This window comes from Cyrtonyx montezumae, unplaced genomic scaffold, assembly GCF_038088225.1.
Source record: "Cyrtonyx montezumae isolate F1298 unplaced genomic scaffold, pur_monq_1.0 scaffold_17, whole genome shotgun sequence".
Taxonomy (NCBI): domain Eukaryota; kingdom Metazoa; phylum Chordata; class Aves; order Galliformes; family Odontophoridae; genus Cyrtonyx; species Cyrtonyx montezumae.
The window spans coordinates 21853716-21867344 of NW_027071903.1; the positions used below are offsets into that span (position 1 = coordinate 21853716).

At 50.0% G+C, this 13629-nt stretch overlaps 1 protein-coding gene and 2 non-coding genes across 3 annotated transcripts in view; all 3 read left to right on the top strand.

The window, feature by feature from the left end:
- APBA2 (amyloid beta precursor protein binding family A member 2) overlaps positions 1-13629 on the top strand; it is a 289129-nt gene that overhangs the window by 107666 nt on the left and 167834 nt on the right. The window lies entirely within an intron of this gene.
- On the top strand, positions 1469-1540 carry TRNAQ-CUG (transfer RNA glutamine (anticodon CUG)). The gene has a single exon. It is a non-coding gene; the product is annotated as a tRNA-Gln (tRNA).
- TRNAQ-CUG (transfer RNA glutamine (anticodon CUG)) lies at positions 8201-8272 on the top strand. Its single transcript has one exon. It is a non-coding gene; the product is annotated as a tRNA-Gln (tRNA).

Consider the following 13629-nt stretch of genomic DNA (forward strand, 5'->3'; position numbering starts at 1 on the left):
GGTTAGAAGAAGCAGGACAACAGAAAGAAGCCTCTGAGGAAGCTGGCTGCGGACATTCTAGCTGGGAACCAATAGAGAGAGAAGTGCCTAGCTCTCCAGAATACCCTTCCTTGTCTTCATTACCTTCTCTTTGGGCATAGAAGTCATTAGCACGTGTGGGGAAAAATGCCCAAAGCCCTCAGTGCTGCTTACAGGGGGCTTCCCTGAGCTCAAAGCACTCACTCCCTGCCACTGAGTTTGAAAACATAGATGGAGACACGGGCCTCTTGTGTCGTTTGGGAATGTACAGTTTTGATGTCCTGCCTGAACTTACCCCGCCGCCTCGGGCACGTCTCTGATTACCCACAAGCAGAAACTATCGTCTCGTGGTAGCCTGCTCTGAGAGCATTTCAAAGGTGATTTCTGGTGTACTTCATCATTGAATTTCACTGAGCCTGCTGGTTTGTAAAAGCATGAGGACATTCCCCAAGGAAAGGTGCTACAGGGATGCAGGGAACAAGTGACATCCCAGTCTGCAACCTCTTGGGAGAGAAGCGTGACGCTCTCAGCTCTACTGTTCCCTAGTATAAATCTGCCTTCATTGTCTTTACTTTGGCAAAACACAAACAAACAGAGAATGCAGTTTCTGAAAGCGCACGTTGAGTACAGGCTATGCCTTTGCAGTCTTCACTTCAGCCTGCATCCCTGCAACATCCCTGTTGATCTGGGCCTCTTTTCCCACCTGGAATCACGTAGTCTTGACATTTGATGGAACTCTCACCACCATCTACAGCACATCTCTGACGACGCGCAGGGAGAAATGTCTCACAGATTTAGCCTGAGAGTTTACACTGAAGGCACTTGAGAACTAACTGCTGGCATCCTCCGTGGCTGGTGATTTCACAGTGGCTGGCGGCCGTGCTCACCAGGAGTAGAGCAATGCTACAGATGACATCTCTATGATGGAAATCCAATTGAAATCCCTGCAAACCTAAGCGAACAATTCCTACTCAATGAGTAGGTCTTAGGGCACTGGAATACGGGTGAACTGTTTTGATGGTAGGCAGTATGAGTCCACAGCAGAACATTTTGGGAGAAAGAAGCAAGATAGCAAGGTCTTTGCAATCACCAACACTAGCTGTATTGACAGCTCATAACCATTTCTTCCCATCTGTCTACTGTGGACTAGCTGCCTCTGAAGGACACCCCTTGCGATATCCCCGACTTCCACATGGAAGAGGATGGTTCTTGGAGCAGCGTTTGTGATGCTGTGTGTGTGCAAAGTCAGTGTGCTGCGTCTGTCCCTGTTTGTCCAGTGCTGTGCTCACAGTGTGCTTCTTTGGAGATGCTGAGAGTCCCCTGAGTGTGTTTTGTGTGCAGGTAGAGTTTTGGTATCCAATCTCTCAGACATCCAGTTCAGTTCCTTCTGTCAAACCCTCTTCTGTGTCCATTCTGTTCCTCAGAGTCTATGTAGAAGAGGCGTACAGGGGGTCCCGTGGTGTAAAGGTGAGCACTCTGGACTCTGAATCCAGCGATCTGAGTTCAAATCTCAGCGGGACCTTTTCTTTTGGGCTCCCAAACCATTGCCCACAGCTGACTGTCACCTTTGCCTTCCTCTTGGCTGAACTGCTTTATTCATTCCAACCTTCTTCTTGCCATCCTTCCTTCTCTGCGCTCTTAACCTCTCAGGATTAGTGAGCACGGGCCCTGACCCTTCTTTGTTCCCCTCTGATTGACGGCTGCTGCCTCCTGAGGGAAACCAGCTGTAGATCACTGTATCCCACAGCAGCTAGGGTGCAGACCGTGCGGTCCAAGGCCTGCTCGTGGCACGGTCGAGTAGAGGAGGGTGTTCACAGCCGTGTCTGGGGGTACCCTGCTTATTCCAATGAGACAGACTCGTGAGTACCCCTGGGAAGCTGACTGCCATCACGTTCAACTTCACTGAACTCAAGTAATACTGTGTGTGGTGTTTTGTGGCTTCCGCTGATGTTCATTGCTTTCTGTCCTCTCAAATGATGTCCCGGAGTTATCTTTTGATCTGAGTCCGTTACCAGGTCACAAGAATAATAAAAAGAGGAGTGAGAGTGAAAAGAAAATTACCCCAGCCTCCTGAGAAGAGCCCTGCCCTCCGGGATGGAGTGGGAAGAAAGGGAAGGGTAAGGAGGTAGCGGATGGGTCTAAGAAAAACAAAACAGAACAAAAAAAGGCAACGATTTGAGATGGAACGGTAATTTACTAAATGCAAATGAGAGAGAGGTTAATGTCCAAAATACGAGAATTTATGCTGCAGGGGAAGCACGCGTGCTTTTCTCCGCAGCGAAAGCCGAGAGCCAGCATGCCAGAGCGAGAGGCTGGTGTCTGGTGTCTGGCCAGGAGCTCCATCCCTCTTCCTCTGCCCGCCAGAACATTAACTCTTTAACTACCCTTCTTTTACTTGATGTTTTGATTCATAGATTCATAGATACATAAGGTTGGGAAGGACCTACAAGATCATCTAGTCCAACCATCCTCCTATCACCATCCCTACCCACTAAACTACTAAATCAAATCCTTAACCCGCCATCTAAACGCTTCTTGAACAGCGCTAGGGATGGTGCCTCAACCACCTCCGTAGGCAGGCCATTCCAGTGCCTGACCCCTCTTTCAGAGAAAAAATGTTTCCTCAAATCTAATCTGAATCTTCCCTGGTGCAACATGTGGCCATTCCCTCTTGTCCTGTCATTAGTTAACCGACCTCATCCTCACCACAACCCCCCTTCAGGAAGTGGTAGAGTGCGATAAGTTCACCTCTGAGCCTCCTCTTCTCCAAACTTAACTATCCCAGCTCCCTCAGCCGCTCCTCATAAGACTTGTGCTCCAGACCCCTCACCAGTGTTGCTGCCCTTCTCTGAACACGCTCCAGGCCCTCAATGTCTTTCTTGTAGTGAGGGGCCCAAAACTGAACACAGTACTCGAGGTTCGGCCGCACCAGAGCTGAGTACAGGGGGATGATCACCTCCCTGCTCCTGCTGGCTACACTATTTCTAATACGGGCAGCAGCAAAAATCATCAAACAAAGGGGCATGACTGAGAAGAAGCTGCTTCTTTCACGTGTCCTCCCTCCCTCTGCAGGTATTAAACGCGTGATTGGGATGCCCCTTGAGCCTTCAGCCCTCCACGCAGACCATTCACTGCTCTTCCAGCCTCTCCTGTTGGAATACATCCCAGAATCACAGGGTGATTGTGCTTGTGCGGGACAAGTTATCTTTCTCTTGTCTGGGGATAGAATCACTGCCACGGGAGAGGGAAGGTTCTCCCTCCTCTGTTTCCAAAGGAAACAGGTAAGCTGAGGGCAGTGGACACTGCTTTTCTTATCCGGCCAGGTGAACAGTGGATGCAAGAGGAAAACAAAGCACAAGTCCCCAGCTATGCTGCACAAGGTCTTTAATGAGGAGGAAAAATCAGAGTGGCTCAGTACAGACAGGAAGAACGATGTTTTCAGTCTTCAGGGAGGGCGAGAGAACGATCCGTCCATGTGTGGGATGTGTTCTCCAGACGGGATGATCCAACGGCTTCAGCAGTTGAAAGTGCAGCGTGGGCGAGGCAGACACAGCCCCGAGCCCCCCAGACCAAGGGAGCCCCCAGAAGAGATGGGAACGCCCGCGGAGCTGAGGGAGCTGCCAACAGCAGCTGACAGAGAGGAGCCCACGGCTGTGCTCTGAGGGAAAGAGGTGAGGATGGGGCCCGGCAGGGTCACGATGACAGGGGAGGCCTCAATAGCCACAGTCGAGTCAGCGCAGCGGGCGACGCATGGCTCACTGCAGCTGCTTGCCAGTGGAGTAGGACCAGAGGCACCGCAGGGGGCTGGGACACAGGGTCTGCAGCACGACATCACTCGCTGAGGGAGGCAAAGCTGAAACGCAAAGCAGAGAGGGAATATGGACTCCGTGATGTCTGGCTTTCTTTTCTGCTGCTCTCTCACCAACACCCCTTGCTCCACTCTAGCTCCACGCTCGGGAAGAGGCTGCTGCTGAATTTGCAGACACAGACAGCAGCTGTGACAGCTCACCTGCAGCCTGTATTGGAAAGACTGGCAGCAAGTCTTTGATTGCCTGGATGCTTGTTGCACCAGGACTGCCGCCTGCGTTTCCTGGTGCAACTGCATAGATGAAGATGGATGGCATGAAAACAGCACAAAAATGCTGAGATGAAGAGATGTCACAGCAATCTCCGCTTAAAAATGCACACTGTCCTTCATTCCTCCTACCAGCCTCACCGTGTCCTCCTCTTTATACCACGCGTGATGTCTCACCCAGTTTTCAGAAAGGATACACAAGAGAGGAATGACTGCTCACACCGCATCTCAAAAAATGAAAATCAATGCGGTAGAGATAGACAAGTGCATCCCGTGCTATTTGGTCAGGGCCATCTGCTGCAGGCAATGACTCTTGAGGGCATACATCCTTGCAGCAGAGCCCCATTCATCTGCCTTTCCTTGCAAGATCCCACTTCTTCCCACCTCTATGCAGCCACCACTCTTCACAGGAAAAAGAGTTCACAGTCCTGAACCATGGGGATTGCCATGCCACACTGAGGCAGCCTATAGCAGTATCAAACCGAGGAGCTAGCATGACAACAATCAAGCCGGCGGGGAGAGCTGGAGTGAAGGGAGGCTTACCTCGTTTCTGGAGGAAAATGAGGGAAGCAAAGGCGATGCTGAGCCTGCTGCAGCATAGGCTTTTATACTGTGCTCCAGAGGCTCACGGAGACGGAAACATTCCGTGCTCATGAAGTGTCAATACAACCAGTGGTTGGTGATTGCAAAGACCTTGCTTGTAATTAATACCTTGCTTCTTTCATCTGAAATGTTTTGCTGCAGATTCACACTGCCTACCATCAAAATAGTTCACCTGTATTCCGGTGCTCTATAACCAATTAATCGAGCTGGAATTCTCCAATCTGGATTTCCGTCACAGAGATGTCATCTGTAGCATTACTCCGTTCCCGGTGAGCACGTCCGCCAGCCACAGCAAAGTCACCAGCCACGGAGGACGCCAGCAGTTAGTTCCAGAGAACCCGTCTGTCATCACGGTGTGGAAGAGTTGGGAAAAACCCTGAGCTGCAGGCACACGTGAGTAATCCCAAATGGAAAAGAGGCCCAGATCTCCAGGGATTTCAATTGCATTTCCATCATAGAGATGGCATTTGCAGCATTACTCGGTTCCTGGTGAGCACGGCCACCAGGCTCAGTGAACGCCAGCCATGAAGGACACCAGCAGTTAGTTCTCAAGCGCTCTCAGGGTAAACTCTCAGGCCAAATGTGTGAGCGGGCATTTGTGGTTGAGTGGCGAAAGCGATGCACAAGAAATGCATTGGAGTTTCACATTGTGTTCCCAACTGAATCGTATTGTGTGAAGAGCTCGAGCACATATAAGCTGAAGGACGGGAAGCGTGCGTAAATGCAAGCTCAAGAACAAAATGCGGAGGCCGCAAAACTGGTTGTCAAGTGAAGATAAGAAAGTAGAATAGACGTCCTGTTTTTGAAGACAAAATGGCAAAATAGGTGGCTTAGCTCAACCTAACATCAGTGGGAACCAGTTCAGGCTACCTCCGCTTCAAGAAAGTCTATGAAATGGAAATTTAAAGCAAAAAATGAGTATTAGCTTTAATCCTGTGACCACCAGAGACGCCAATCATTTCTTGTCATTTCTAGCTGAACTAGTCTGAAGGAAAAATAAAAGTCATTGAAAAGTTAAGGGCAGGACCGATCAGAGAACTCCTTGTGCTAGGCAGGATCTAGAACGGGTGATGCATGCCACGCAGAAACCTCATCAAGGTGAGCCTGCAGCATACCCCTGTATGGGGTTGGAGTGGATCATCTGCAAAAGTCATTTGCGAAAGTTTATGAGTGAAAGGAGTTCAGGCTACCCCCGCTTCAAGGTTGGAAATTTACAGCAAAAAATGACTATTAGCTTTATTCCCGTGACCACCAGAGACGCCAATCATTTCTTGTCATTTCTAGCTGAACTAGTCTGAAGGAAAAATAAAAGTCATTGAAAAGTTAAGGGCAGGACCGATCAGAGAACTCCTTGTGCTAGGCAGGATCTAGAACGGGTGATGCGTGCCACGCAGAAACCTCATCAAGGTGAGCCTGCAGCATACCCCTGTATGGGGTTGGAGTGGATCATCTGCAAAAGTCATTTGCAAAGCGACGTGTGTAAAGTAGGCTCTGCACCAGCCACGCAAAGGCTATGCAGAGAAAGGCAGCAGAAAATAGAATGTGCAAAAGCACCAAGAATGATAAAAAGCACTTTAGATGTGGCCTTGATGAGGAAAGAAGCAATATGGGAGGAATGACACTAGGAGCCTGAAGCCAGGACACCAATTCCACTGCTTTCCACAGCTGCATGACTCACGTGTGCCTGCAGTTCAGGGTTTTTCCCAACTCCTCTACACTGTGATGACAGATAGGTGCTCTGCAAGGCTGTGTACAAGTGACATACACTTTGTACTTGGTTTTGCATGGAATGGCCTATTCCATGCCTAGTCCTCTAATAAGAGCCTTCCAGGATTGGCTCCCTGCCCCGAGCCTCTCCCCAGAAGGAGGCCATGCAGGATTTTGGCCGATGAGATGAATGTGCTGAGCAAAGCAGGTCAGCGTTAGTGTGGTTCAGTTTCAGAGCAGGATGCCAGCATTACTTTGATCACACTTCCACAGCAGGACTTGGTGATTTCCAGAAGCTTCTCCACTGCCCAATATGAGCTCTGCTTCCTGGTTAGAAGAAGCAGGACAACAGAAAGAAGCCTCTGAGGAAGCTGGCTGCGGACATTCTAGCTGGGAACCAATAGAGAGAGAAGTGCCTAGCTCTCCAGAATACCCTTCCTTGTCTTCATTACCTTCTCTTTGGGCATAGAAGTCATTAGCACGTGTGGGGAAAAATGCCCAAAGCCCTCAGTGCTGCTTACAGGGGGCTTCCCTGAGCTCAAAGCACTCACTCCCTGCCACTGAGTTTGAAAACATAGATGGAGACACGGGCCTCTTGTGTCGTTTGGGAATGTACAGTTTTGATGTCCTGCCTGAACTTACCCCGCCGCCTCGGGCACGTCTCTGATTACCCACAAGCAGAAACTATCGTCTCGTGGTAGCCTGCTCTGAGAGCATTTCAAAGGTGATTTCTGGTGTACTTCATCATTGAATTTCACTGAGCCTGCTGGTTTGTAAAAGCATGAGGACATTCCCCAAGGAAAGGTGCTACAGGGATGCAGGGAACAAGTGACATCCCAGTCTGCAACCTCTTGGGAGAGAAGCGTGACGCTCTCAGCTCTACTGTTCCCTAGTATAAATCTGCCTTCATTGTCTTTACTTTGGCAAAACACAAACAAACAGAGAATGCAGTTTCTGAAAGCGCACGTTGAGTACAGGCTATGCCTTTGCAGTCTTCACTTCAGCCTGCATCCCTGCAACATCCCTGTTGATCTGGGCCTCTTTTCCCACCTGGAATCACGTAGTCTTGACATTTGATGGAACTCTCACCACCATCTACAGCACATCTCTGACGACGCGCAGGGAGAAATGTCTCACAGATTTAGCCTGAGAGTTTACACTGAAGGCACTTGAGAACTAACTGCTGGCATCCTCCGTGGCTGGTGATTTCACAGTGGCTGGCGGCCGTGCTCACCAGGAGTAGAGCAATGCTACAGATGACATCTCTATGATGGAAATCCAATTGAAATCCCTGCAAACCTAAGCGAACAATTCCTACTCAATGAGTAGGTCTTAGGGCACTGGAATACGGGTGAACTGTTTTGATGGTAGGCAGTATGAGTCCACAGCAGAACATTTTGGGAGAAAGAAGCAAGATAGCAAGGTCTTTGCAATCACCAACACTAGCTGTATTGACAGCTCATAACCATTTCTTCCCATCTGTCTACTGTGGACTAGCTGCCTCTGAAGGACACCCCTTGCGATATCCCCGACTTCCACATGGAAGAGGATGGTTCTTGGAGCAGCGTTTGTGATGCTGTGTGTGTGCAAAGTCAGTGTGCTGCGTCTGTCCCTGTTTGTCCAGTGCTGTGCTCACAGTGTGCTTCTTTGGAGATGCTGAGAGTCCCCTGAGTGTGTTTTGTGTGCAGGTAGAGTTTTGGTATCCAATCTCTCAGACATCCAGTTCAGTTCCTTCTGTCAAACCCTCTTCTGTGTCCATTCTGTTCCTCAGAGTCTATGTAGAAGAGGCGTACAGGGGGTCCCGTGGTGTAAAGGTGAGCACTCTGGACTCTGAATCCAGCGATCTGAGTTCAAATCTCAGCGGGACCTTTTCTTTTGGGCTCCCAAACCATTGCCCACAGCTGACTGTCACCTTTGCCTTCCTCTTGGCTGAACTGCTTTATTCATTCCAACCTTCTTCTTGCCATCCTTCCTTCTCTGCGCTCTTAACCTCTCAGGATTAGTGAGCACGGGCCCTGACCCTTCTTTGTTCCCCTCTGATTGACGGCTGCTGCCTCCTGAGGGAAACCAGCTGTAGATCACTGTATCCCACAGCAGCTAGGGTGCAGACCGTGCGGTCCAAGGCCTGCTCGTGGCACGGTCGAGTAGAGGAGGGTGTTCACAGCCGTGTCTGGGGGTACCTTGCTTATTCCAATGAGACAGACTCGTGAGTACCCCTGGGAAGCTGACTGCCATCATGTTCAACTTCACTGAACTCAAGTAATACTGTGTGTGGTGTTTTGTGGCTTCCGCTGATGTTCATTGCTTTTTGTCCTCTCAAATGATGTCCCGGAGTTATCTTTCGATCTGAGTCTGTTACCAGGACACAAGAAAAAAAAAAAGGAGGGAGAGGGAAAAGAAAAATACCCCAAACTGCCCTGCCTTTGGCAGCGCAGCCGCCCGAGAAGAGCCCTGCCCTCCGGGATGGAGTGGGAAGAAAGGGAAGGGTAAGGAGGTAGCGGATGGGTCTAAGAAAAACAAAACAAAAAATGGCAATGATCTGAGATGGATCGGTAATTTACTAAATGCAAATGAGAGAGAGGTTAATGTCCAAAATACGAGAATTTATGCTGCAGGGGAAGCACGCATGCTTTTCTCCACAGCGAAAGCCGAGAGTCAGCACGCCAGAGCGAGAGGCTGGTGTCTGGTGTCTGGCCAGGAGCTCCATCCCTCTTCCTCTGCCCGCCAGAACATTAACTCTTTAACTGCCCTTCTTTTACTTGATGTTTTGATTCATAGATTCATAGATACATAAGGTTGGGAAGGACCTACAAGATCATCTTGTTCAACCGTCCTCCTATCACCATCCCTACCCACTAAACTACTAAATCAAATCCTTAACCCGCCATCTAAACGCTTCTTGAACAGCGCTAGGGATGGTGCCTCACCCACCTCCCTAGGCAGGCCATTCCAGAGCCTGACCGCTCTTTCAGAGAAAAAATGTTTCCTCAAATCTAATCTGAATCTTCCCCGGTGCAACATGTGGCCATTCCCTCTTGTCCTGTCATTAGTTAACCGACCTCATCCTCACCACAACCCCCCTTCAGGAAGTGGTAAAGTGCGATAAGGTCTCCTCTGAGCCTCCTCTTCTCCAAACTAAACTATCCCAGCTCCCTCAGCCGCTCCTCATAAGACTTGTGCTCCAGACCCCTCACCAGTGTTGCTGCCCTTCTCTGAACACGCTCCAGGCCCTCAATGTCCTTCTTGTAGTGAGGGGCCCAAAACTGAACACAGTACTCGAGGTGCGGCCGCACCAGAGCTGAGTACAGGGGGATGATCACCTCCCTGCTCCTGCTGGCTACACTATTTCTAATATGGGCAGCAGCAAAAATCATCAAACAAAGGGGCATGACTGAGAAGAAGCTGCTTCTTTCACGTGTCCTCCCTCCCTCTGCAGGTATTAAACGCGTGATTGGGATGCCCCTTGAGCCTTCAGTCCTCCACGCAGACCATTCCCTGCTCTTCCAGCCTCTCCTGTTGGAATACATCCCAGAATCACAGGGTGATTGTGCTGGGGCGGGACCAGTGCGGGACAAGTTATCTTTCTCTTGTCTGGGGATAGAATCGCTGCCACGGGAGAGGGAAGGTTCTCCCTCCTCTGTTTCCAAAGGAAACAGGTAAGCTGAGGGCAGTGGACACTGCTTTTCTTATCCGGCCAGGTGAACAGTGGATGCAAGAGGAAAACAAAGCACAAGTCCCCAGCTATGCTGCACAAGGTCTTTAATGAGGAGGAAAAATCAGAGTGGCTCAGTACAGACAGGAAGAACGATGTTTTCAGTCTTCAGGGAGGGCGAGAGAACGATCCGTCCATGTGTGGGATGTGTTCTCCAGATGGGATGATCCAACGGCTTCAGCAGTTGAAAGTGCAGCGTGGGCGAGGCAGACACAGCCCCGAGCCCCCCAGACCAAGGGAGCCCCCAGAAGAGATGGGAACGCCCGCGGAGCTGAGGGAGCTGCCAACAGCAGCTGACAGAGAGGAGCCCACGGCTGTGCTCTGAGGGAAAGAGGTGAGGATGGGGCCCGGCAGGGTCACGATGACAGGGGAGGCCTCAATAGCCACAGTCGAGTCAGCGCAGCGGGCGACGCATGGCTCACTGCAGCTGCTTGCCAGTGGAGTAGGACCAGAGGCACCGCAGGGGGCTGGGACACAGGGTCTGCAGCACGACATCACTCGCTGAGGGAGGCAAAGCTGAAACGCAAAGCAGAGAGGGAATATGGACTCCGTGATGTCTGGCTTTCTTTTCTGCTGCTCTCTCACCAACACCCCTTGCTCCACTCTAGCTCCACGCTCGGGAAGAGGCTGCTGCTGAATTTGCAGACACAGACAGCAGCTGTGACAGCTCACCTGCAGCCTGTATTGGAAAGACTGGCAGCAAGTCTTTGATTTCCTGGATGCTTGTTGCACCAGGACTGCCGCCTGCGTTTCCCGGTGCAACTGCATAGATGAAGATGGATGGCATGAAAACAGCACAAAAAGGCTGAGATGAAGAGATGTCACAGCAATCTCCGCTTAAAAATGCACACTGTCCTTCATTCCTCCTACCATCCTCACCGTGTCCTCCTCTTTATACCACGCGTGATGTCTCACCCAGTTTTCAGAAAGGATACACAAGGTAGGAATGACTGCTCACACCGCATCTCAAAAAATGAAAATCAATGCGGTAGTGATAGCACGGGATGCACTTGTCTATTTGGTCAGGGCCATCTGCTGCAGGCAATGACTCTTGAGGGCATACATCCTTGCAGCTGAGCCCCATTCATCTGCCTTTCCTTGCAAGATCCCACTTCTTCCCACCTCTATGCAGCCACCACTCTTCACAGGAAAAAGAGTTCACAGTCCTGAACCATGGGGATTGCCATGCCACACTGAGGCAGCCTATAGCAGTATCAAACCGAGGAGCTAGCATGACAACAATCAAGCCGGCAGGGAGAGCTGGAGTGAAGGGAGGCTTACCTCGTTTCTGGAGGAAAATGAGGGAAGCAAAGGCGATGCTGAGCCTGCTGCAGCATAGGCTTTTATACTGTGCTCCAGAGGCTCACGGAGACGGAAACATTCCGTGCTCATGAAGTGTCAATACAACCAGTGGTTGGTGATTGCAAAGACCTTGCTTGTAATTAATACCTTGCTTCTTTCATCTGAAATGTTTTGCTGCAGATTCACACTGCCTACCATCAAAATAGTTCACCTGTATTCCGGTGCTCTATAACCAATTAATCGAGCTGGAATTCTCCAATCTGGATTTCCGTCACAGAGATGTCATCTGTAGCATTACTCCGTTCCCGGTGAGCACGTCCGCCAGCCACAGCAAAGTCACCAGCCACGGAGGACGCCAGCAGTTAGTTCCAGAGAACCCGTCTGTCATCACGGTGTGGAAGAGTTAGGAAAAACCCTGAGCTGCAGGCACACGTGAGTAATCCCAAATGGAAAAGAGGCCCAGATCTCCAGGGATTTCAATTGCATTTCCATCATAGAGATGGCATTTGCAGCATTACTCGGTTCCTGGTGAGCACGGCCACCAGGCTCAGTGAACGCCAGCCATGAAGGACACCAGCAGTTAGTTCTCAAGCGCTCTCAGGGTAAACTCTCAGGCCAAATGTGTGAGCGGGCATTTGTGGTTGAGTGGCGAAAGCGATGCACAAGAAATGCATTGGAGTTTCACATTGTGTTCCCAACTGAATCGTATTGTGTGAAGAGCTCGAGCACATATAAGCTGAAGGACGGGAAGCGTGCGTAAATGCAAGCTCAAGAACAAAATGCGGAGGCCGCAAAACTGGTTGTCAAGTGAAGATAAGAAAGTAGAATAGACGTCCTGTTTTTGAAGACAAAATGGCAAAATAGGTGGCTTAGCTCAACCTAACATCAGTGGGAACCAGTTCAGGCTACCTCCGCTTCAAGAAAGTCTATGAAATGGAAATTTAAAGCAAAAAATGAGTATTAGCTTTAATCCTGTGACCACCAGAGACGCCAATCATTTCTTGTCATTTCTAGCTGAACTAGTCTGAAGGAAAAATAAAAGTCATTGAAAAGTTAAGGGCAGGACCGATCAGAGAACTCCTTGTGCTAGGCAGGATCTAGAACGGGTGATGCATGCCACGCAGAAACCTCATCAAGGTGAGCCTGCAGCATACCCCTGTATGGGGTTGGAGTGGATCATCTGCAAAAGTCATTTGCGAAAGTTTATGAGTGAAAGGAGTTCAGGCTACCCCCGCTTCAAGGTTGGAAATTTACAGCAAAAAATGACTATTAGCTTTATTCCCGTGACCACCAGAGACGCCAATCATTTCTTGTCATTTCTAGCTGAACTAGTCTGAAGGAAAAATAAAAGTCATTGAAAAGTTAAGGGCAGGACCGATCAGAGAACTCCTTGTGCTAGGCAGGATCTAGAACGGGTGATGCGTGCCACGCAGAAACCTCATCAAGGTGAGCCTGCAGCATACCCCTGTATGGGGTTGGAGTGGATCATCTGCAAAAGTCATTTGCAAAGCGACGTGTGTAAAGTAGGCTCTGCACCAGCCACGCAAAGGCTATGCAGAGAAAGGCAGCAGAAAATAGAATGTGCAAAAGCACCAAGAATGATAAAAAGCACTTTAGATGTGGCCTTGATGAGGAAAGAAGCAATATGGGAGGAATGACACTAGGAGCCTGAAGCCAGGACACCAATTCCACTGCTTTCCACAGCTGCATGACTCACGTGTGCCTGCAGTTCAGGGTTTTTCCCAACTCCTCTACACTGTGATGACAGATAGGTGCTCTGCAAGGCTGTGTACAAGTGACATACACTTTGTACTTGGTTTTGCATGGAATGGCCTATTCCATGCCTAGTCCTCTAATAAGAGCCTTCCAGGATTGGCTCCCTGCCCCGAGCCTCTCCCCAGAAGGAGGCCATGCAGGATTTTGGCCGATGAGATGAATGTGCTGAGCAAAGCAGGTCAGCGTTAGTGTGGTTCAGTTTCAGAGCAGGATGCCAGCATTACTTTGATCACACTTCCACAGCAGGACTTGGTGATTTCCAGAAGCTTCTCCACTGCCCAATATGAGCTCTGCTTCCTGGTTAGAAGAAGCAGGACAACAGAAAGAAGCCTCTGAGGAAGCTGGCTGCGGACATTCTAGCTGGGAACCAATAGAGAGAGAAGTGCCTAGCTCTCCAGAATACCCTTCCTTGTCTTCATTACCTTCTCTTTGGGCA